Raw genomic sequence first — 25,747 nt, forward strand, 5'->3', positions numbered from 1 at the left:
ATTTATTCACTCTAATTTAAAGTTTCGTGTGCCACTCATACATTTTAACGTTTTAAGAAGGTGTCTTTCTATAAGTCTATAATATATAACTAAACTATTGTTTTATGTAAAGTAAATAAGGCTTTTAAAATGTTTAAGAAGCTTCATTTAAAATTAAATTAAAATGCTCACGTGCCACCGCCTTCGGCATCCATGCCATAGGTTGCCTACCCCTGCTCTACAGTTTTCCAACAGCTTCAATTTTTTTTTGCTTCTCTAGTAAATTTAAGTTGTTTCATTGGAATTAATAACAACCCATCTATAATTATATGGAGTATCTGAAATAGCCATTCATTAAGACTATAATTCCATTTAAGGATTCTAGTGATACAGTAGAATCAACTTTATAAATAGTTGAGGGGCACATTTTTCCTTATCTTAAAAGCCTAAGGCTTTGTCTACACTACAGGCTAAATCAGCGATGCTCTGATCGATGCAGTAGCATTGATTTAGTGGGTCTAGAGAAGACACGCTAAATTGATGGGAGGGCGCTCTCCCGTTGACATCTGTAATTCACCTCAACGCGAAGCGGAAGCTATGTTGCCGGAAGTGAACACCGCTGTAAATCAATCTAAGGTATGTCGACTTAAGTTACGTTACTTACATAACTTAATTAGTGTAACTTAGATTGACTTACAGCATTAGTGTAGACCAGGCCTCAGTAACATTCCTTCTTTGAAAATCTTGAAATTAGTTAGGCTAAAGTAACTTTGAAAATCATGGAGGCCAATGAAATGAAACAAAAATCAAAAACAATTTTAATACCTGAAAGTCAGAACTGCCAAAATGGCTGGAAAGCTTGTCTCATGTTAAGTTCCCATACACTTTGTCATTATTTGTTCAGGTGCTTCTAATTATAGTGTTTTTCAGTGGAAAGAACAATGGATTATCTTGGTTGAGGATTGTCCTTGCTTTACAATATGAAGGTCAAAGCAAATTAAAGCAGCTGGTTTAAAATAAATGAAAGTCAAGGGTGTGGGTCTTTCTTTTACTTTTTATTTGGGGGGGGTATTTTTTCTCCTAATAAGGAAAGTGTACACAGTGGGAAAATATGTGAAGTAATACCCTTGTGAGGATGAAAAGAGTACTACTCATCTCAAGGATAATGCAGACACAAGTGTTATGCACACCGACATCCTTGTATCATTTCATTCTGCTTTACAACATACATGGGGAGAATAGGGCCATATACTACCGCTCCCATATATGGAAGTCCCATTGAATACTACTGGGCAAATTCAGCATAGATTTTCACCCAATATATTCCCAATGAAACCATGGGAATGCTGAAAGTATAAATCTGTGCTGAACTTGGCTCAAGAACATTGAGTACAGACTCAGAACAAAACACAGCAAGGTAGGAAATGAATTGCAAATTAAGCGTTAACAGATTCCCTGTAGACTATACTTGTGCAGAGCTTTTCCAGAGCAATTTTCCATATACATTATTTTTAATTGCACATTTATTCTTTCATAGAAGTTTAAGCAGGTATATGTGACAGCCTCCAGTTGTACTTATATAGAAAATGTCACCATATAAATGATTTTTAGCTCACAAGTGAAGAAAGAGTCAATAATTCATAAGTGGTGGAACCAAAGGCAAAAATTGGAGGTATTTCCATTCATATTGATTAAAATCTGTCCATGCCATACTCTGCACTATGTTTATTCAATGGACTTCATTTCACAGCTGATATTTGTTCTGTCTTTTTACTTTAATTTTCTTTTTTCTTACTATGGTCATTTCATCCTTGACCAAAGAATGACATTTACTTAGGGTACATTTGCTGTCAGATATTCTTACTCATTTAAAATCACCTTTCACTGTCTGAGTTGAATAGTTCTAAGATAGGTAGTGGGATTGTTTTGAAAAACCATTCTGATTAAAGGTCAGAAAGGACCATGTCTGTATAGTACAAATACAGAGAGAGAGACAGAGAGCAAGAAAGCACAAACACTTTTTGATACACATAATCTATGTCCTTGATCCTGCAAACAACTGCACTATTATGGACCTTTCCTCTCCTGCAACATGCCCTTGACTATCTCTGATTGGTTGTTTTATGGATCTGAAGAAACAGTGTTTTACTTACCTACCATTATACTTTTAAAATGCTATCTGGGTGACTACAGTCTATGATAGGCATTTTCTTTTCTTAGCTAAAAGTCTAAATAAATAAAAAAATTAGTCTCTGCCAGGTAGAATCATTACATAGGACTATTAAAAAAAAAGATGTAAATCAATTTGTCACAGTAGCAGAAATAATTTAGCTAAGCTGCATAAAAATATGACAACAGGAGAATATCAGTGTACTTTTAAGCATCAACAAGATATGCTGCCATTAAATGTTGTAACATTCACTTATAACCATGGTTTTGGTTTGATACTGTAGTTTTAAAGATAAATCTCTATGGTTTTCCAATGATCTTTTTCATGTACCAAAAGAAAAAAGTGTAAAAGGAGAACATAATACCATAGATAGGAGGCATGTTGAAAATGTGGTACTCAGTAGATAGCAACATTTACAGGCAGAGGAACAGCCTTATATTAGAAATAATTTGGTATAAAATAATAATCCTGTTCAAAACTCAAACTGCTTCTAATTTATGTGTGGTGTAAGTCTCTGCCAATCTGACCAATGCTACATATGCTGGAAAGATTAGAATCCATTTGACTGGTGAAGTTGAACACTGCACAAACAAACTGGATGAAAAAGCAACTCATTTCAGACCTGATCTTGCTAAATGCTGGACTCTGGACCTGATCTAGCAAAGCACTTAAGCAAAACCTTAATGTTAAATAAAAGAGTAGTCCCATTGGGACGAAGGGAATAGAGCTCATGTTAAATAGCAGCACAATAGATACAACGTCAGTGTTCACTTACCTAATTATTTTGACTGCAGGCATCCCAATGTGACTATATCATATATAGAAAAATCCAGTACACATCTATTTTTCATTATATATGCACATTTATATTTAGGTGATTACATCTTTTCATTTCTAAATTTTAGCATAGAATGGCCATTCAAAATACTGAAAAGTATTTTCCCTAATAAAGGGCAGCATGATAATCCTAGTTTGAACTTTGTAAAATACATCCCATTTGAGTGATGTAGACCCCCCAAATAGGAAAATATTCCAAAAATTAACAGATATCTTTTCCTATCAAACTGCCAAATCTCCAAAGCACCTTTTCTATTTTTTGTCAAACTTCCCAAAGAAATTTTATCCCAGTATAACATTATGGATGCTATCTTCAATTTTGACTATGAAAGGACTAATGCCACTTCAATCTTCGTATGCTTTTCTAATGCATTCATTACCGTGCTATCTAGTGACTGATAGCAAAATTAAGACTTATACAAATGCATCTATAAGAGACCTAATTCCCTGATTTTGTTTCTTTTGTAAATTCTGTAGATTTTGAGGTTTCTTCCTCTCCAGGGCTTTGGAGCTGTGCTCCAATTCTGCTCCAGCTCCAGGCAAAAACCTGCAGCTCCACTGCTCCGGAGCTGCTTCGTGCTCCAGCTCCAGGGTCCACTCCAAAGCCCTGCTCCTCTCCTGAAAATTTTTCTTCTTCTTTCCCACCCATGCCCCCCGCCCCCAACTTTTGCTCTCTACTTCTACCACTTTTACAGGGTACAATTGCAATTTATCTTCCTTAACTTAGTTAACTACAAGTATGAGGGTGTAGCTGTGTTAGTCTGTATCCACAAAAACAACAAGGAGTCCAGTGGCACCTTAAAGACTAACAGATTTATTTGGGCATAAGCTTTCGTGGGTAAAAAATCCACTTCTTTTTACCCACGATAGCTTATGCCCAAATAAAATCTGTTAGTCTTTAAGGTGCCACCGGACTCCTTGTTGTTTTTTTTCAGTTAACTACTGTATCATTTTATACTCTTTCTACCATGTATTCTGTACTGTACTGATATTGTGAAATGACTAAACATAAAGTGAGCCTCCTCCCCCCCCCGAAATAAGTTTGATGCCTGATGTTTCACCAGTTAGACTGCAGAAATTCCTAGTGTCATTCTACAATGAAAATTTGAGGCTGTTCCCTATTAACTTAATGATAACTGTATCCAGGCAATATACAACTTGATCTTCAGCCTCAGAGTTTATTTAGTTCAAAATGCAATTAGTATCAAGTTAATAGGAAACACAGTCAAATCTAAAGAGTAAGGACAAATTAGTACCCTGTGATGCATAGACTCACCCACTGCAGCTGGGCAGGAATACAGGCTAACCATCTCTTGAGCAATGGTTGGAGAAGCAGACGAGATACCTGCAGCAAAATCAGAGGCAAGAAAGTGGTTTATTGTCTTCGCAGTATGGATTAGTCCCAATATACACTCTGTTTTAAGCTATCAGGAGACACATATGACTAGAGCTGGCTGTAGACCTTGCAAGTGAATCTGCAAACTTATTTCAAATTTAAATGTGGAAATCATGATAAAAGGAAGGACATCCTGAATATTAATATAATGAGTCTGAAATACAGGGACTTTAGCAGTAGGAATCAGCATGTACTGTATTACTGTGTAGCAACTGCTATAGTACAGAAAAGTGAAATACAGCACTAGATAAAATAAAGCTTTAGATAGAATCACTGCACAAAGCTGCTCTAAACAATAGGCGAGAGGTGGAGGGAGCAAGGAATCAATTTGACCCATCAATTGACATTCAGTTCTTTAACTGCCTACTTCTGTGCAAGTGATGTATAATATCTAACACTAGATAGCATTTTAGTGCAAAAAAAGAAAAAAAAACCCTAAAAGTATTTTCCCACCCACACAAATGAGCCAAGGACTGCTGGACAGCCAATGGGATGGCAATTCAACTAAAAGGTCTGTTCAAAAAGGCTGGATGGTTGGTTCAACTGCAGCTCAGATTGATTGCCCTCAGTCAATCACTTTTTGGTGGTATATGTGAAATGAGTTTGGTGGCTTCACTGGTATTCCTAGTGGATAGATGTCCACATTCTAAAAATCACCAGTACAAGCTGGCAATGGCAATCTTGCTAGCAGCCTTGGAAAAAGAACAGGGATTTAATTGGCAAAGAAACAAAACTATCTTCCACTGATCCAGCTAGCACAATTTGTGTCAGATGGATGCATTCATGGGTGGAAGTTTGTACTACTGATTCTTTTGCTGTACTGGAGATTAAGGGTGCAATTAACAAAAACAAAAAAGGAGGTCAGTGCTCTCTAAAAACATCAACATAGGAATAAATTGGTGCATGTGCGTATGCTGTACCTCTGCTGCACCAGGCTGAATTTTACCCTAAAAGTAAAAGGGCTGTTAGTTTTTGAGTACCAAACTCATACCAAAAAATGAAGGGGAAAAAAAAAACTTGCAGTGGAGCTTTGTGGAAAAAAGTATCAATAGCACCTATCTTTTCATATTCACCCTTTGCAATGTTTACTTACATGTAAAATTATTTAGTTATTCAAAAATATTGCCATGAAAAAAAATTTAGAGAATGTAAAGTGATTAAAGCCCCTACTTTGTATATTCAAACTGACATTTTCAAGACAAAAGTCAGCAGCTAAATTATTTAGGTATTTTTTCTTGTCTTTATACTATTAGTTAATTATTTCATATACACAATTTAAAAGAAGTACAAATGATGACTGGTTAGCCTGTAGATAATATTGGTAATTAACCTGTTTACTCAAATTATGCATTCAAAAATATTTATATCAAAATAAAAACTTGGTCTAAAAAGAGAAAGGTTTAGCCTTTGGCAAAGAATACAACTTGGGCCTAATTAAACAATAGGTATTCAAAAATGTCAAATGAAGACTTAATTTTCCCTTGGCTAATGCCATTTTATTGCTTATATTTTGTCTGTCCACAACCGGATTTATTGGAGCAAAGACTTATTCTGCTCTGAGCTATCCCTAATAGTTTTTATTTTTTAACTATTATACTATTATCAGCTTAATTTAGTATTTATTATATGCACTCTAGTCCATAATACTTGTATGATATTGTCTAACTTATATGTAAGCAGTGTTTTTGTAGCCCTGTTGGTCCCAGGACATTAGAGAAACAAGGTGAGTGAGGTAATATCTTTTATTGGACCAACTTTTGTTAGTGAGAGAGACAAACTTCAAAGTTTACACAAAGCTCTTCTGTGTGCACTCAAAAGCTTGTCTCTCTCACCAATAGAAGTTGGGTCTGTGATGGGGTGGATAGGCCCAGTACTGGTAGGGCGGGGGTAAATCCTTCCCTCCTAGCAGAAGCCCCACCCCGAGGCTCTGCTGGGCATGCTCCACCTGGAAGTCAGGTATAAAAGCCTGCAGAGCTGCTCAGTTGGGGGAGAGGGGCAGGCAGGGAAGGAGGCTTGTCACTCTCTCCAGCAGAAGAGTGGCTCACACACCAGGACACAGAGATCAGACACGCCCAGAAGCGCTGCAGAGGGGAAGCAGAGGATGCCACAGATCTGGTTGAATCTGAGGAAGGGGTAGGAAGTGAACCAGGGAGTCCTTAAAGGGGAAATGTGCAAAGACCGTTCAGGCTGGTGTGTTTTGGGAGGATCCCTGCTGGTAAGGAGAACTCGCCACCAACAGGGCCCTGGGTCGGAAACCGGGCAGGGAGTGGGATTGGGTCCCCCTACCTCTCACACCCACCTTTGAAAGGGGGTGGCCCTACACAGTGATTTGGTTGGACTTCGGCCAGTAGGCTGCATTACCCCACCAGAGGAGGGGAATTAGATGGACTCTGGCCATTGGGCCGTGCTGGTCTAGGGGCACGTTGTATGGACTTCGGCTGCTAGGCCGCCTTATCCCACTATGGAAGGGGAACTAGGTGAACTCTGACCAGTGGGCCACACTGCCGTAGGGGTGCATAGTATGGATTCTTGCTGCCAGGCTGCATTACCTCACTAGGGAAGGGGAACTCTTGTTTGAGCCACACTGTGCTAACTACAGAAGGGTTTAGAACATGGACTTGGATATAGTGAGGCTGGGTTACCTACCGCCACTTTAACTTAAGGGGTTGTTGAGGTACAAGCCTCACCACAGGGTTCAATAAAAGGTATTATCTCTCCCACCTTATCTCTCTAGTTGTCTAACTTATGCGTTGTTAAGTTGAAATATAGTTTGTGGGCTTCACTGTCCACTCTGGCTGTGCTTGGGATAATAAAGAAAAGGGAGGGTGAAGAACAAAGGTGTCTTTAAGCCATCTCATGCCTGCTGAATTCTCTGCCTTGCTGGGGGCTCAGGGCTGTTCTAACTAAGCCCCCAAGAGGCTGGTCCACAGATGAGAATAACTGGAGTGCAGCATGTCCTGACCAAGAAACTAATGTGAAGGTATAATTAGTGTATCAGAGAAGCATAGAATTGTAGTGTTGGAAAGGTCATCAAATCCAGGACCACATGTGCCTAGATCAGTGGTGGGCAATCTGCAGAGTGTGGTTTGCACGTGGCCCTTCAGGGTAATCTGCTGGCGGGCCGCAAGACAGTGTTTACATTGTCCGTCCACAGGCGCGGCCGCCCACAGCTCCCAGTGGCCACGGTTCGCCGTTCCTGTCCAATGGGAGCTGCGGGAAGCAGCATGGGCCACAGGGCTGCCACTTCCCACAGTTTCCATTGACCGGGAACAGCGAACAGTGGCCACTAGGAACTGTGGGAGGCCATGCCTGCGGATGGTCAACATAAACACCGTCTCGCAGCCCGCCAGTGGATTCCCTTGATGGGCTGCATGCAGCCTGGGGGCCGCAGGTTGCCCACCACTGACCTAGACCATCCCTGACAGGGGTTTGTCCAATCTGTTCTTTAAAAGACCTCCAATGATGGAGATTCTATAACCACCCTTGGTCATTTATTCCAGTATTTAACTATCCTTTTACTTAGAAAGCTTTTCCTAATCTAAATCTTCCTTTATACAGATTAAGCCCATTACTTCTTGTCCTACCTTCAGTGGACAACAATTGACACTGTCCTATTTATAACAGCCCTTCATATATTTGAAGACTATCAGGTAGGGTGACCAGACAGCAAGTGTGAAAAATCGAGATGAGGGCATGGGATGTAATAGGCGCCTATATAAGAGACAGCCCCAACTATCGGGACTGTCCCTATAAAATCAGGACATCTGGTCACCCTACTATCAGGTCCCCCTCAGTATTCTTTTCCCAATACTAAATGTGCTCAGGTTTTTTAACCTTTTCTCATAGGTCAGCTTTTCTAAATCTTTGATCATTTTTGTTGCTTTTCTCTGGCCTCTCTCCAGTTTGGCCACTTCTTTCCCAAAGTGTAGCACCCAGAATTGGACACAGTACTCCAGTTGAAGCCCCACCAGTGCCGAGTAGCACCGTAGTGTCTTTTACAAAATACTCTCTATATTTCTCTATATAGCTCTCCATATATTATTTCTCTATATAGTTTTTCTTACTTCTTTGTTCAGCCTACTTTATAATGTGTTTAAGTGCAAAATTTTCACCATCTCTCTTAAAATAATTTTAAAGTATTGTTTTTCTGATATTTATAGCTTACAATTACCCAGGCTATATTTCACCCCGATATTGCTTCTTATATTTTCAGGATATATCACAGTACTTTGGGACATTTGGAGCTAGGCAACGGAGGGAGCCATTGGTTCTGCAGATACATCAAGCCAGAGTCCATACACTTCCACCCAAATAGTAGTAGGGAAGGGTTGCAGTCACTGTTTCCAGCTGTAGAGTAGTTAGTACAAAGGTCTTGCGGGGGGCCCTCTTTATAATTCTGCAGTGTGCCTTTTGGTTGAGGGATTGAATTTCACCCCCTCATAAAACCACGCTTATATCTTGCACGAAGGGTTAAATTCACCTCTGTGCAGAGGGCCAATAACAGGGCATATGCACCACTTCAACCCCAAATAAACCCTATTTGAGGGCTTAAATGTTACACAACCAAGCCTTGTGCTGGCCTTCTGAATAGGACTTAATTTCACTCTCAAAGTAAGTTCCATTGTGTACAGAAAAACTAGGTATAGCCTAGAACTATCCAGCAAATTTTATGTCATGTTACCAGATATGCCCTCTTATTAAACCTGCAATTATATTTTTGTGACTAGGAAGATAAACAGGGATTACAGTGCACATACTGAACACAGTAATGAGAACAAAGATTTCCAGTCCCAGATTAACTTGATCTTTACCTTTGTTATGCAGTGTTTGCTTTTTTACAATCAGTGTTTGCATACTTTATCTCTGCTTAATTATTCTGTTTTATGATTCTCATCACAGATTAGGACACAACCCAATGGAGAAAAACAAACAACAATACATTTCAGGATGTAAGAGATCCTACATTCCAGCAAGCCCTGAACAAGTTAAAATATTACCAAGTAGTCTATTTTCTATAATAATAAAAAACTGCTAGGCAAATAATACTGATTGAAAAAAAGATTATCTTGGTCTCCTCAATTTCAGTTGTGTATTTGAGAAATACTTGACATTAATACTGTACTATATAGCACAGGCTTTTGAAAGTGAAAGTAAACATCCCAATTTTTACTTTTAATCATATCATTAGTCTGGGAAAATGAAACTAGAGTCTGTCAAAAAAATTGATTATTTATTGTAGTCTAGTACAGCAGATCAAATGAGGAAAAAAATGACACCTCCCCTTGAGTGACTGTAATTCATAAAACATTAGCTCAAAAATGCATCAAAATAACATTACTGTTTTGATTTAAATAAAAAGGAAGCATTTTTATCTCTTATTGTACTGAGGTATTGGAGGATTCTGATCCAAGTACTTGAAGGTATTTAGTAGTATGCCATGCTACCTATGGGGAATCACTTGAATGTTATGTTTGCAAAGCTTTTAAATTAAATTTATTTTTAAACTGATGGTATGAAGGAACTCCATTCCCCACATGGGTCCCAATAACACAGGCAGGGGAGAAAAGGAAAGGAGAAATAAGTTTAAAATTTCTTCATTGAGATAGTATAAAAATGATAATAGACTTACAAAATCAGTTTTACTTCTGAGAGGAAGAGAAGTCTTCCAATAGGTTAAAATCATAAATAGGCCCTGGCAGGAGCAAGTTCACCTCCAAGTCACATATACCTGAAAGCAAACAGTATACAAGGCAAGGAAGGTCATTGTCTTAAAAAGGACATGCCAATTTTTGCAGTTCAGTAAATTCTTCCACATGCCCCTCCCCCTGTAGAACAAACTGCCCTTAGTCAAGGTGGCTCTGGGATGCAAGGAAGCCCTGTGTAGATCATCAAAGGATGGGAAGTTCCAGGTAGGTAAATGAAGGTTATCAACAGAGAGGCACCAGGATAAGTTTCACACAAACACTACCTTTCCAATATACCTCCACTCGGATGCAGGGACTTCCTTTTAGTTCTGTCTCCACAGCTCATTCTCTTCTTGGTCCCGGTGCTGAGTCTCCCATTTGCTGTAAAGCATGCTCGTCAGTTTGTGATGCGGGAGCTGCAACTAAGACCTACCAAACCCATCTCATAAAGGGGCTACCAAACAGCCATTAAATGGGACTAACTTTTAATACCTTCTAAAATGAGCTAGATTCAAACTGGTGACACAGAAATGAAAGATTTTGTCATTCTTTAGCAATGCCCTATGGCATCTGGTCCCCCAGTAAGGGCTAATGACAGGGGGATCCCCTGTATTATATATTAAAATACTATCTTAATACAATGTTATGAATGCAAAATAAAACTTCTGAAACTTAGGAAATGCCAGATTTGCGGTTAGCCATGCAACCTTAATTCAGCTTCATTGTGAATACATGTTACAAAGATATAATCTTTAATTGAATGATCACAAACTATTTCTTCCAGCATGGATGGTCAGAAGGATTTGAAGAGGACCATCAGTTCCACAGCACACACCTCTTACACTTGAGATAAAGGAATTACTACTAGAAGGCTATGAGATAGCCTGGCACAATTGTGGTGGGTGGGCAGTGGATGTCAGGGGGTTGGTCCTTAATGGTGTGGAAGGCCTGGGAATCTCCTCCCTCATTTTCCCCCACATGGATCAGCCTCCCACATTCCTACATTTTTAGACATTGCCTTATTTTTCTGCCTTCTCAACTTTATTCAGGTCCCCATCTCAACTCCCTAATTCTCATTTCCCTCAGTGTAAGCTCTCAATTCAATTCCCATCTTCTAATACTTCCACCATCTCATCTTCCCACACAGTTCTTCATATCAGTCTTTCTTTCTCAGATCTCCATTCAGTTCATGCCAATCTTAGCTGTTCTCCTTTTCAGACCATCCATTCACCCATCCAGACTGGTTGCTGCTCTGCTGGCAAAGTAAAATTCTCCTCTCTGTTCCTCCTGCTGGCTTGGCCCACCAAGCAGGTGGCACTGTAGTCTCCAGTGGCCAGGAGTAAAACTGCAGTTCTAGCCCATAGCCTGGCTAGATACAAGAGGATCCTGCTGGAATACAAGGATACCTGACACTTGGCAGCCCTAGACAAGCACAGAGAGCTGGAGTACAAGGGGAAATCAAAAGCGTTTTGCTTGCCAGAAACTCATGCACAGATGGCTGGGGCAGAGGAAGAGCAGGACTGAGCACATTGGTTATTGTAGTTCTCATGCATTCTCAGTCCCGTCCCCTGTCTGGCTTCTGAAAAAGACCTTTATGAAAAATAATACACTATCAGAAAACTGAATTCTTCAAATTAGACATTTGAAAACTTCTGCTTACAGCGCCTCCTTAAATGAGGTTCTTTTGAAATAACTCTACAAAGCCATGGAATTTCAGACAGAGTAATATCCTTTCTACAGAATTTTTAAACCAACCTATAAATAATCATATCCCTACTATGTAGGTACAATTTTAAATGCTAAAGAAAAAATAATCTTATTAGAATGACGGCCCTGCATCTTTAAGCAGGGTGAGGGGTATTTGGCTGGCTGAATGAAGGCAACTGTGCTTTATGGCTGGTTGGGGGCAGGGGGAGATGAAAACTGCTGCAAAAAGGGTCAGCAAGGTTGCTGACTCATCCCTTGGAAATACAGGGTTTAAAAGGGGCAGCTCTGCACCTGTAGCCTCCCTTTTTACATAGACCAGGATGAAACAGAAGGATGCCAGTGTACAGCTCGACTCGGCTCTTCATGGAAGTGGGGGCCTGGCCAAGGGCTAAAGCCCCCCCTCACGTCAGTGCCGGAATAGAGCGGCAGGAGCTTGCAGCAAGTCTCAGCATGGCTCCAGGGGGACACAGAACAGTGAGAATGGGGAGGATTAATTCTCCCTTTTCCTTGTTTCTGGTGGGGTGAGGCAGGCATAGCAGAGTGAATTCACAAAGGGAAGGGGAATTGAGTAGCGAGGTAGCGCAGTGTCAGATTCTGTTGCTAGGTATACAGACAAGACGAGGGACATGGAGCATAGCCCACTCTCATAGCAGCTGTGCTGTGCATAGAGGTTTAGGGAAAAGGGTTTCAGGTTTTTCCTGCTGTGGACAGAGAGAGAGAGAGAGCGAGAGAGAGAGATTTTGCTTCTTGCTCTCCCAGTTAGTGTTCCTGGGACAGGAAGCCGGGAAAACTCAAACCATGCACAGGGTGGATGGAGTGCAGTTATTTGGGCCGAGGTGAGCCAAGGGCGGGATCCTTGCAACAAGGGCGAAGGGCTGGGGAAGGAGGGGACTCTAGGTGAAGCACTCACCCACACAAGAGAGCTTGTTGCATTTACTGGTGGGTCAGTCAGTGGGGATTTGCTACAAGTAATCAGGGTTGTTGCGTCTGAGATAGTTTCCACAGCTTTGCAGGCCATACCAGGTTTAATGGTTCGCCCAGATCTAGGACATTCCACTCAGGTGATTGCAGGAGAGGAGGGAAACACCAAGGGCAGGGGTACACAGATTTCTGGAACTGGTACCAGGCGCCAGCCAGGGAACCCAGGCAGAGGCCACTAGCGCTATGGAACTTCGGCATAGAATGGTTGGCAGTGTGGTGTGGAGATCAGTTGCTTCACGCACATGGCAGAACTATGTGAGAAGTTTTAATGATTTCATGCAATTTCAGGATCAGAAAGACTGCACAACAATATGGCCCATCACAGAGGACCAGTGCTGCGGTACATGCTGTCGTTGACAACCCGTCAACTGGCATCCTCCACAATCTCGAATCGCCTTTCTGCCATTACATTTGTCAGTAGGCTCAATGGCTATCCTGCATCTTGCAGTGGTTTTTGAGTTTGAAGGTTTTGGGCCAGGTGGTCACGTACCAGTGACCCCAGGGTGGATTCCCATCATCCCATCATGGTTTACATGCTAAGGGATCTCATGGAGATCCTTGGCACCGTATGTCATAGTGGACATGAGGCAGCCTTGTTCAGGATGGCATTCTTAACAGCATTTCTTGGTGCTTTCAGGATCAGTGAGCTAGTACTTGGGTGCAGTAGGGCCTCTACAGGAAGGGCTTTGTAACTGTGGGACAATGGCACAAGCAGTCAGTGATATTACACTTGCGAAGTCAAAGACGGATCAAGTCAGCTGGGGTGAATCTGTGATCCTCCAGCAGGGTGGTGAGCCTGGGGTCGGCCCAGTTCAGGCTTTGAAGGTCTACTGGGTTATATGACCGAATGGGGGAGGGCTCCTCTTTATGCACAGTCATGGGAGTCCCTCACAACATAGCAATTTGTTACCATGTTGAGATGGGTTAATTTGGTGTAATTACATTACAGATGTTGGACGACTGGCCATGCAGATGGTGGTGTGGAGCTGCAGGCACAGTATCGTCTTTTGAGCACATAAACACATGTCCAGGTTGCGTAAGGGTTTGCAGCTGGGCTTCAGTGATGAAGCGATACTTACTTGGCATGCTAGGAGGGGTATGTTATGGGATCAACTAATACTGCTGTTGTATGGGCCCATCAGCGGCCACCAGATATAATTGTGGTGCATTTGGGGGGAAATGATTTGGGAATACTTAAAGGGGCAGAATTAATGCTCAGAGAAAGGAGGGACTTGAGGCTAATCTTTGAACTTTTCCCAGGAGTTAACATTGTTTGGCCAGAAACAATGGCTTCAGCACAGGGTCTGACAGGGACAGGGAGCGCCCTCCTCCCCCCCACATACACACCCAGTGGGGAAGGCAAGGAGGTATGTGAACAGGGAGGTGGCCAAATTGCTTGGGTCCATAGGAAGGGCAGTAATTTCATATCCTGATATAGTATATGGAGTAGCAGAGTTGTTTCGGGAGGATGGAGTTTACCTAGCCGACTTCAGTGGTGGCATGTTTTTAACTGATTTAAAAGACAGCATTAGGAGATGTCTGGGAACCCAACTAGGTGTGGGGAGGAGGCAGCCAAGCTAACTGCTAGTGCCTCATTGTGGCAGATGCCCCGTGCAGGTACTCCACAGGGAAAGCATACAGTGACTGGATAAATAGCTTGGAAAAGAACTTTAAAAGAGGTGTTCATTAAAGGAACAAAAGAGGGGAAGTTGGGGATTGGTACAGCAGGGAGACAACTCCCCATTCTTATAGCCCATCTTAACCCTCCTACAAGGAGGAGTGGATGGTAAGGTCCTGGCAATGAATTTGCTGGAAGGACCTGAACGGCAAAAGAGGGGGAGCTGGTAAAAGCCCCCCAGGTAATTATGGAATAAACATGGGCTTACCTACACTGTACACTTTTATCTGTCATCTAATAATAAAGTTGTGGCTTAATTAAACCCATGTTGAATGTCTCCTGTCTGGCTATGCCCAAAGAAGGACAACTCCCTAAAGGGACCTGGCCTACAAAATATGTAAGTACAGGACACATCTTTTTTATTAACTTACATAGTTAAACAGTGCAATACATTCACTCCCATTGATTTCTCTTACATAGTCTTAAACTGGTTCCTACTGAATGATGGAAGGACAACAGTTCCTATTAATTTTGTATTGTATTTTTTCTGTACTTTCTCATTTACACTACTGCATTTTCTATCAGGTATAAAATGCCCTGTAATCATTTTGCTCTATTTTCATGTTGTATGGCTGAATGCACCTCATTAACAAGTTATTAAGTTGTTAATTTCTGCCCTTGAGGTCTGCACTACAATATATGCTTTATACAATACAGTAATTCCTTGTTTAACTCTGGCTTAATAATTTCTGTGTGTTGTGTCGCAATGCAGGGATTTTGTTTGTGCTACACTAAAACCACATTTTTGTTTAAACAATGGTGAATGCCTATCCCTTCCTCTTTTCTCAAAACAGTTTCTTATATATCACATATCATTTGCAGTATAGTACTTCTTTCCATTAGGTATGGGAGTCTGAAATAACCCAAATTAATACAGGCAACCCCTCTTTTTGATGAGTTACCAGCTAGGAGTAACATTAAAGATGTTTCTTTTATTAACAATGCTTGACAAAATAGGGCCAATATACTCTGGTTATATAAGAAAGGTTTCAATTTTAGCCCTATTTTTGCCAACTTTAGCCTTTGCGATCCCATTTGAGTGGAATATTTGATACAACTGGTTGGTAGTTGACCACTATCAGGTGACTGGAACCAGAAAATAAAGATCTATCTCTTACCACTCAGCACTCTTGGGTGTCTAATATTTAATACAAAGCTCACAACCACTCAGATTGTGAACAGGATAACCAGCAGCCTATGGTAATGTGGCTGTAACTCAAAACTTGTCCAAGAGCTTTACTCTACAGGTCTGAGGTGAAGAGAAGGAATGTCAAGGGTCAGACAAAGGCCAGAAATAATCTTGTCCTGTAGATTTATTAAGAAATAAAGTTACAAACTGTTTTGCTTGCTGTAATAAGAAAGTAGTCTGTTTAATTTGACTAGCGATAAATAAATAAATATGATTGAAAGTATTTTCTTTTTTGAAAAAAAAAAGAGTCATGGAGATACCTGCATTATATGAAACATGGATTTATTTTAGTTACAGGTGTCATCCATTGGTCCAAGTAACTGGTCCTTCAGTCAGTGGCAGAACTCATCTGAATTAAATCAAAGAATCGAGGCTTGACAGCTCATATATACATACTATATATATGAAAATAAATGTGTTTGGGTTATAGCCCTCTTGAAGAACAGGGTTTGCAATGGAATCAATGACAAACTCTTTCTTCATGATAAAAATCTCAGTAGTACTATGAACAGTTTAATAGTCTGATCTGACCTTTCCAGGTTAATAAGCAGAGAATTAATTAGCTAGTCTGTCTAAAGATACTATTTTTCTAATCTGAAATATGAGGGAGAACAATACAATTTCTGGTCAGAAAATCACTCCTATGGCTGGCATGGAGGTTAAGTAGATTTTTCAAAATGCTCTACATAATGTGCACACCACTTATGTCACGCTAGGATCAAGGCAATCATCTGCAACACATAATGAAGGCTTTGAAGCAACAGGGTCATTGGGTCAAGGTCAAATATTTGTCACAGCCTTCTCTTATTTCCATTTCTCCAATTCTTTAACAGTTGAACAAGCGATTATTTCAGTGGGCAATAAGAAATTCATTTTTCAATTATCTTTAAGGTCACATTCTAATTTTCTGTACACAGCAAATGATGGTGCATATAACATTTATTTCAATGACAGTAATGCAAGGGCTACTTTTTATAGGATCATATACTTTCTGCCATTTAGTGAGTAAGAATGTATAATTTAATATATGGAAGTGTACCCAATCTTCTCACCATGGCTTATGTTCACCACCCATAAACATGTAGAAAGAATATTTCTCCTGAATAGAAAACATTTTATGTGTGCACAACACCAGATTTGTACTTTGCAATGTCCATTAGAAGACATTTTTATTCCACTACTTGAACACCACTTGTTTTACTTAGAGTGATGTTTCAAGAGCACCAAAAGGATCCTGATTATTGGGATTAGCACAAATAATCAGCATCTTGATTTTGATAAACCTTAGAAAAGTTGTATACATTGAAGATATGGTAACTATTCCCTGAAGACTGGAAGAGTTGTTAGAGTACCTGTTTCACTACGTTGCTGGAGAAAGAAGAACTAAAAGAGATAGCATTAACATTAGAAAAATGCCTTGGTCATAAAGGTACCAAAATCATAATAAACCAAGCTAGCGTAAAATGCTGGTATACTTAAGTTGTGTATTCTTCAATTTTCAAGTTAGGGTTTTTTTTGGGAGGGGGGGGCTCTCGAAGATTGGAAGAGTTTTTAGGCTTTAGGAGGCAATGCCTATGTGTACAAGTACTTGTCTGAGCAAACAAATGAGAGGTTGCATGTGCAATTTATGTAACCAATTCTCAAAAGTTGTTCCCAGTTGCTAACTTAAAAAATTAAAATAAATATTTGTCTTTGTATAGGATGTATTGAATCCTCATGAAAGAAAAAAACAAAACAATTAGTGCCACATTTCAGGATTCTAGCTCATCAGGAATAAGGAAATTAATTGTGCCAATCAGTCAGTGAGTAGCAAGCCGTCACAAGTGCCTGCATATATTAACCTGTCATATAAGTTAAATGAATAAATATTCAGCAGGGAAATTGTTTGAGTGTGTAGCACAAAATCAGGTCTGTTTTCACTAACATTCAAAGTATAGATGAATTTACTTTGCCAAACATGAGGCAAGTCAAAAGCCAAAATAGGATTAATTAAGCAAGGGTTGTAGGATCATCATAGACAGATTACAGTCATAAATGAAATGAAGCCTCTAGTTTGTAAAGCACCATGTGCTGACCAAATCAATTGTTCTGTGTCTGGAGAGGCAGCTGTTATGTTCTTTTGTATCATATATGGACTGGTCACAGAGTTTGCTTGAACACATCTGATGTGTTCATTATAAGATCCTTTAATGTTCTGACAGGTAGGGGTGAGGTTCATTTAAATAAGGTATTTTACACACTGTGGCTGAAGAGTATAATATAGTTGAGCATTCCATTACATCTCTCCATTTAAGGTCTACTTCCCTACCATTTACAATATTTACACTATCATGCTGTCTTTGAAGTTGTATGGATCAGTCTGTTAAGTATCTGAGTCATACTGGTTTTCTAATTACCTGACCTGAACGTGTAACAGCTCAGTCACCTGGCTGTCCATTATTTGTGACAACTGACTATATTCCGTTTGGCATCCTTGCGTCGTCTTCTCCTGTATCTACCATCTGTAAAATTTCCTCTGTTGATTATTCTTTCTGAGGAACAGACTGACAGTTTCTGTTGACCGCTCCACAGTCAGTCTGGATAACATATGATCTGGGCACTGGAATTATTTTTCTTTATGACACCTGGAGTTGTCTGTTCTTTTTCTCTATCTAATTTGACACAAACACAGTCACCAGGGTCTAGGCCTGGCAATTCTATAACTGAGTGATGTCTGTTGTAAAAGTTTTAGCCTTTTTGTCCAATTTTGGCTATTCTCTTTACACAGAGGGCCCAGGCCAGGACAAGGCAGACTTAAAAAGACCCTCAGCCATTAGCTGGTCTAAGGTAGGAGTGGCACTAACCACTTCTGAGTGGTCTTCCCATCTGGGCTTCTGCTGCACTATATCCAATAGTTGCTATTGGTGTTGAACTGTAATGCAGAAGAGCCAGAAAAGGATCCTTCTGCTGTAGGATTTTCTTGGATGTCTGTACAGCTCTCTCAATGTCTCCATTTGCTTATAGGTAAGGTGGTCTGCTAGTACTATGATCAAAATCATATTTCATTTGGAATGACTTCAGTTCTGCTGCAATGATCTGTGGTCCTTTGTCTGTCACTAGTGTCTCAGCGTATGCACAATGTACCTAACAGCGTGCATCCGCATCAACCAAGTGGAGCGCCAGTAGCTTGCCATCAAAATACGTCAGGCACTCATCAAGGATATGCAGCATAATCTGAAGTTGACCACAACTGCATCATGAGTCATTAGGAAAAAAAACATTTAAAGAGATTAGATGCACAGTTGCCCTGTCCTGTTTGAAACCCATTCAGATCTAATTAGGCAGAGTCGTCACCGATCAGTAATGAGAGAGTGATTAACAATTGTCATCGGTGACGACTCGTTGCACCAAACAGATGCTACCCTCACATCCCGCGGTGGCATAAATGACCACAGAGGGCATCTAGAAGATAGGTGAGCTGGTGGGTGGTTGAAGAGATCTGTGTACAAAAAGGCAGGGCACTGTTCTCATGGATCTTGGCCAGCAGGATGACAGAGGTCTTCTCGTGGCTAATATGGGGCGGTGCTACATCACTAAGCATTGGCAGCCATGGCAATGGAGTTGCACGTAAAGTCCCAGTAACAATGCACATCGTTTTGATCAGCCTTGTGTAGAGGTCTCACTAGTGGTTCTGGAATACCAAAGTGAGCAAAAGTCCACTTCCAATTTCTCCATAAAACTGCAACATATGTCTTTTAAGTACATTATTTCTGTATACCTGGATAAATAGCCCACAATGACTAGGTAATGTCCCCTGAATTTGCATAAATCTGCAGCTTGTCTTTCTCATCTGGAATATCTCATGACCAAGAGTGCCAGCCTCAGGGCAGACACCCCAAACTGATGGGGTATGTTCTATAGATTTCACCAACCCAGTAACATATGTGAACTCCTGGCCAGGGCCGGCTCCAGGGGTTTTGCCGCCCCAAGCAGGCAAAAAAAAAAAAAGCCGCGATCACAATCTGCGGCAATTCAGCGGGAGGTCCTTCGCTATGAGCGGGAGTGAGGGACCCGCCGCCGAATTGCCACCGAATACCTGAAAGTGCCGCCCGGCTCCGGAGTTGCCACCCCAAGCACCTGCTTGATAAGCTGGTGCCTGGAGCCGGCCCTGCTCCTGGCTCACAATAACAGTCTTACCATGGAGTCACAGACAGTCTCCTGTCCACTCCCCAGTCTATCTTGCCACCCACGCAAGCTGGACTTAGTGATAAATGGTCACTTACACCAAAAATCACAACATATTCAGGTTGATCTCAGTCCCAAGAGACCAGTCAGTCACTTACCCCAGATCAATTTGTACCTAAGATCTCACCCAACATTGGTAGCCAATCCTATACTAAACTAATTAAGGATTTATTAACTAGGAAAAGGAAATGAGAGAGTTATTCACAGGTTAAAGCAGGCAACATATATACACAAATGAGTTCAGTTTATGACTCCAAACAATGACAGAGATGTAGCAGTAATCTCTCAGCATTGAACATCTTTTTAGACCGAGGTTGACCCTGGGGATCTCTTCCTCTTGTTTCTTACCTCCAGCCCTTGCAAGAGTCCAGATAGCAAAGAAATGAAAAATCTTCATATTAACAATCTTTATTTATCTCTTCAAAGCTTCAAGCTTGTGGGAATACTTTCTCAAGGTTTGGCTTACGTGTCATGCTCAGACAATGGACCACAGTATGCTGCAGCAAAATTCAAATTCAGCATCAAATGAAAGTTTGAGCACAAGTACTCTTCCCCTTGGTATTCACAAGGTGGGAAGGCAGAGCAGGCAGTAGAGACTGCCAAGAGACTGATGACAAAGGAAAAACAGACAGGCTGGGATCCCTACCTGGCAACATTGGACCATTGCAATACGCATTCCCAGGGACTAAATAGTAGCGCCATACAGAGACTGATAGGTTGGAGAACCAAGACTCCTTCCCTGGAGGGGGGGCAGTCTGCTGCAGTCAATGGAGGAACAGGACACAGGACACAGATGAAGTTAAGAGAATACCAAACTAAGCAGACAGCCCACTACAACAAAGGAGCCAAAAATATGAATCCACTGTACATAGGTGAGGGAGTCTGGGGCCAGACATCAAACAGCTAAATAAAGCTATGGCCAAAGGCAAAAGTCTAAGCTGCAGTGTGACACGGTGGTATCTACAGTGGTATTTACACACACAGGACAGCAGTGGAGCTTAAACCAAAAACAACTTTGGAGTGATGAAAGACAGCTGGCACACCCAGACACAGAGGGCCCAGGCCAGGACAAGGCAGACTTAAAAAGACCCTCAGCCATTAGCTGGTCTAAGGTAGGAGTGGCAGAAGAAGCCAGGCATATGAGCGATATAGTGGACCAACAGGACACCACACAATGGAATGGAGGCAACATATTGGAAGCAAGTATTCACCAACAGGAGAACACAAAGATGTCTGGGACTGATTCAAGACCAGCATATCTGAAGGAGTCTGAGACCTAGCAGGTTGCAATAACTGGTGGTAAAGGCCATGTCCTTATAAGGGGACATGTACTAGTAATAGTATGGAAACACTTGCACAAAAGACACAACATAAATTGTAAAAAGGAAAGATGCAGCAACCCACATGGAACTTGGAGGGAGGAACACAGATTGCAGAAAGGAAGAGTTTAGAGGACATTCCATGAAGTCAGTCTGTATTATAACATGCACATGACTAGAATGTTAGCTGAAGTTTGAGCATATCTTTAAATAGTTCTTTCAATAAAGAGTAAGTTTAGTTTTTCAAGCATGGAATCCTTTCATGTTATATTACCTCACATGTGATACATGAAACACTATGGGTAAGATCCCGAGCCTATAAAGTCAACGGGAGTTTTGCAACTGACTTCAACAGAGCTAGGATTTAACCCTGTGAGTATTCCCACTGAAGTCAGTTGGACTATGTAAAATTAAGCACAAGCATAAGTCTTTGAAGGACTGAGGCTTTTAGACAGCTTAGTTGTATGCACTTATCAGTTAATAAAAGAACAACAGTTTAAAACTGTGTGTAACAATGACAGGTGCTTGGAGAGAAATTAAGTACACTGTTTAATCTGATTGAGCCTAGTGTACGTGCAATTTCACTGAAATTAGCATTCTGGATCCGTGGGAATTAGTCACCTGCTGTGAACTAAAGGAGATAATACCAAGCTTCTACTTTGGATGCTCTGCATCAGATTCACATGTCAAGGTGTAATTTTGTGTCAAAGACATGAAATTCAAAGTCACTGCTACCCAAAGACAACTTTAAAAGCTTATATTTTGATGCCTGGATGATATAGTGAATATTGAGTAACAAATGTACCATTGTTCACATTCACAGCTTAGATATTTCTAATTGTTTATTTACCCTTCTCTTTAAAATATATATTATGGTAGACCTGATCAAGGGCCCATTAAAATCAATTGGAGTGCTGACATTGTCTTCAGTAGGAGCAGAATCAGGCACTAACAATTTGCTGTACTTCCATTTCTTTCCAGCCTTCCTTAGCTATGATACACATAGAAAAGCAGGTCTTCACCACTGCCTGCTTCTGGTTATTGGTCAGCTTTATTCACAACAACTGGGTATACCACATGTTAGGCATTTCACAGCTGCCCCTGCCAATGATGCAGGGCGGGCAGCAAACTCATTTATCATCCCAGTGCAAATAGGGCCTCCCTCCAACATCAGTGGCTTGTCCAGTATCATGATGTACTTTCATTGCAACTCTGTTGCTCCCCAGATAACAGCATTACTGTTTAAATGGTGTCTTCTATTAAATGGGAAGCCATACACAGGAACATTCATTTACATTAATGGATGTATTAATTCAGCTAGTGAGTGTGTGACTGAAATTTGAGTTGAGACTGGATAGTCCCTGAAAAACAAGAGATGACTTGGAACTCATTTGTATCCATAGACAAAAAGATGAAAAATAGTATCCCACACACATTATTAAATCATTGCTTCTCTGCTTGTTGTTGTACTAGCATTGACGAGAGATTTTTAAAGAGCTAGTGGAAACTGTGGACAGCAATTCTCTCTCTTAGTGATTCTTTTATATAAATTAATCCTGCACTTCAGAGTCATTTTCTCACAATCTGAAATCAAAGTGTGTGGTTTATCTACAATTGGATGGTATCGGTGTAGAATGGACCAAACAGTTTAAAACAAAACAAAACAAAAAACACGATGCCTGCCTGAACTTCTGCTCCTGTCCTGATTACAAGCCAGACTTTGGATTCAGTGCTGTTTGTAGCAACATTTTCTCTATGTTGTGAGGCAGATAGGCCAGTATATATAATGGAACACCTACACTGTGATTCTAGGAAGAAAAGACTTGTTTCTCTGGTCAAGTTCAAGTCTAACGATTCACCTAGTTTATGTGTGTCAAAATACTGTTTAAAGAGTAACTGCCACTCTGTGGGCAAGGCTGAGTGAATTTATGATCAGTGTTTTGGCATGGTTGAGATAATGCCTGAAAACTGACCCATAATCTCAAACATCCCAAAATATCTACAGACGTCCTGACTCAATATCTGAATATATTTTAGATATGTAGACTTTCCAAGTTTGAAGTTACTGGAGGTTCTTTGTTTGCATAAAGGTGATCTAATCAAACCCCACTGGGAGATGTCAGTGTCTTAAAAAGGGCATGATCCATTTTGATTCACCAATAGATTCCTGAAGAGGAATTCCAAAGGGGGCACAACTTGCCAGGCCAGCCACCATCTTCAAAAACTGAAAGAAAAAAAAAGGCCTTGCTTGTTGAAGTGTTTGGATTCCTGGCTTGTTTACCTCTAATAACTGCTGCTATACCCATTGCCTTCCAGCCTCTGGCCATGTGATGCTAGCATGCCTGACAAAAAAGGCCAGTACTTGCTTCACCCTTCCAGCCACCAAGGAGTAAGAGTCCATCAATGCAAGACATCTAAGATTTATCATCTACAGGCAGGTAACTTCTAGCCAGCCAGCACGTCCACCAACGTTAAAACATCTACACTAATAAGACCACGAGCTAATCTTTTCAACCACATACTGGCTTCCTGAAGCTAAATGAAAACACAAGAGTTATTGCTCATCTGGGATTTCACCTGGGAAGACTCTGAAGCTTGGGACGTGCATCCTCAGCTAGGGGAAATATGTAGCCCACACACCTCCTGGGTATGGTGTGTGTTTCATCTAGTGATTCTGAGACCACTTAAAAAGAGAGATAAAAGGAGTCTACCCTACAGCCTGAGCTAACAGGCAGTTGGCTTTTAGCTCATGTGGTAGTGGCTTATGCACTAGGCTCCAGAGGTCCCTGGTTCAATTCCGCCTGACGACGACCGGGGTCTGTCGTACAGCATGATTGTCATAATGTAATGGCAAGTATCAGCTTATTTGGTTTTTTTTTTCCTTCCCCAAACTTTATTATAGAGGGCTGCCTCTACCTCAGCATTCTTGGGCTTATTTTGTACTCCAGCAGATGGCTGGTAGTGAGCATGTGTAGATAGAATCCAAAGAACGTATTTGAGAATGCCACCTATAGAATAGCTCCTCAAATACTTAAAACAATGCTAGGTTTAACAACTCTCTTGTCTAAAATGTTGCATGCATACACACTCATGTATTTCATGAGTTAGGAGTTGTATGTTTAATCTTGAGAAATCATGTTATTTTCACCTACATTTGTGATTTGAATGTTAACGGTAAAAAATTGTGAAATCTTGTATTGTATTGTAATGTTTCATGTAACACTATGTTGGGGAAGGGGTAACAAGACTGGCCATTGCTCAATCATCAGTAATTTGGGCAGGCTGCCTTAACTGGCATCTCAACATTGACTTCAATCTGGGAGTGATTTGACTCTCCCTGTCTCAGCTATTTGATTAGAACAGAAATACATCAAGTGGCCTTGAGACTGATAATGCCCTGTTACTTTGGAGCTGATCACTGAACAGGACTGCTTCCTTAACAAAGTAGAATCCAGTGTATAAGGAATTGTTGGTCTATTTGACATGGTTTAATCATCCTAGTAATTACATTAATTTGATGATTTTATATTAACCTATTTTATTTTAATTTGGTTTGTTAAATGTGTTTTATTTTATGCTTTTGCTGAATTATATATTTAGTTAATAAAATTGGAAACCTGTGCAGTTTGGATGTTTCTTCCCCAGATCTCAGGATTTCAGTCCTGAGGAATCTAAGGATAAATACAAAAGGCAAGTCTGACTTATCTAGTAGAGGTCTGTAGAATTGACCTTGCAAAACTAGTTGTTAAAGAAGAACTCTGTTGAGTTTTGAGGTTGATCATTTCATTCAATAAGCAATGTGGGTTTCAGGAACTTTGGGGGCCTGGTATGATAGATATGAGCTGTTTAACCTAAAGGCTGATCAATATTCCATAATATCTTTATACACCTCACAATATACTTATGAAAATAGAAATGTCTCACTTAAAAGACTAAATATTCTCTAGGGATGTGTGAACTAGGTCAAAAAAATAACAGCCTTGATAAACAGTAATCTTTCACCAACCAGAAGCCAAGACTTTTTAGAAGGTTTTGAAGGAGACACACATTTTCTCTAACCAGACGGCATGTTCTCATCAGATATTCTATCAAGGCTCTAAAATCTGCCCTTACCTCCACACAATTTCTCTGCAAGTTCTGCCAACCTCCTACAACTCTCTATAATGTCCCTATGCCACCACCCAGTTCAATTGTTGATCCCAGGATAGAGCCCTGCTGATCTCCAGTCTCTCTTTACTGGGCACAAGGCTACTTTCACCTTTCAAAACTTTTCTTCTACGGATTTTTCCTGACTGATAAGCACAAAATATATAGACACCACTAATAAAAAAATTCCTGAAGCACACGACATAATAGGGGAAATTAGTCCAAGACCAAGCAGACAGATTAGGTTGCGTTTCAAACACAAGTGGATATGAATCTATAAGGGGAAGCAGGATGAGAGAGTGGTTTTAGGCCTGAGGAAGTAACGTGGTGAGACAGTCACTGATCACAGATATAAGAGTTTGGTGGAGGGCAGATGTATTATCCCTAGAATGGTGAAGGCCCTGTTCCCTATGACCTGAAAAAAGGTTATCCCAGGT

General features: G+C 40.6%; 1 long non-coding RNA gene across 1 annotated transcript in view; it reads right to left on the minus strand.

The window, feature by feature from the left end:
- Window positions 1-22,204: 22,204 nt before the first annotated feature.
- Window positions 22,205-25,747, minus strand: part of LOC123371574 — a 109,355-nt gene continuing 105,812 nt past the window's right edge. Inside the window, exon 5 of the long non-coding RNA XR_006579847.1 lies at window positions 22,205-23,388. This is a non-coding gene — a long non-coding RNA (uncharacterized LOC123371574). The remainder of the gene's footprint in view (window positions 23,389-25,747) is intronic.

The sequence above is a fragment of the Mauremys mutica genome, chromosome 5, assembly GCF_020497125.1.
Source record: "Mauremys mutica isolate MM-2020 ecotype Southern chromosome 5, ASM2049712v1, whole genome shotgun sequence".
NCBI lineage: Eukaryota > Metazoa > Chordata > Testudines > Geoemydidae > Mauremys > Mauremys mutica.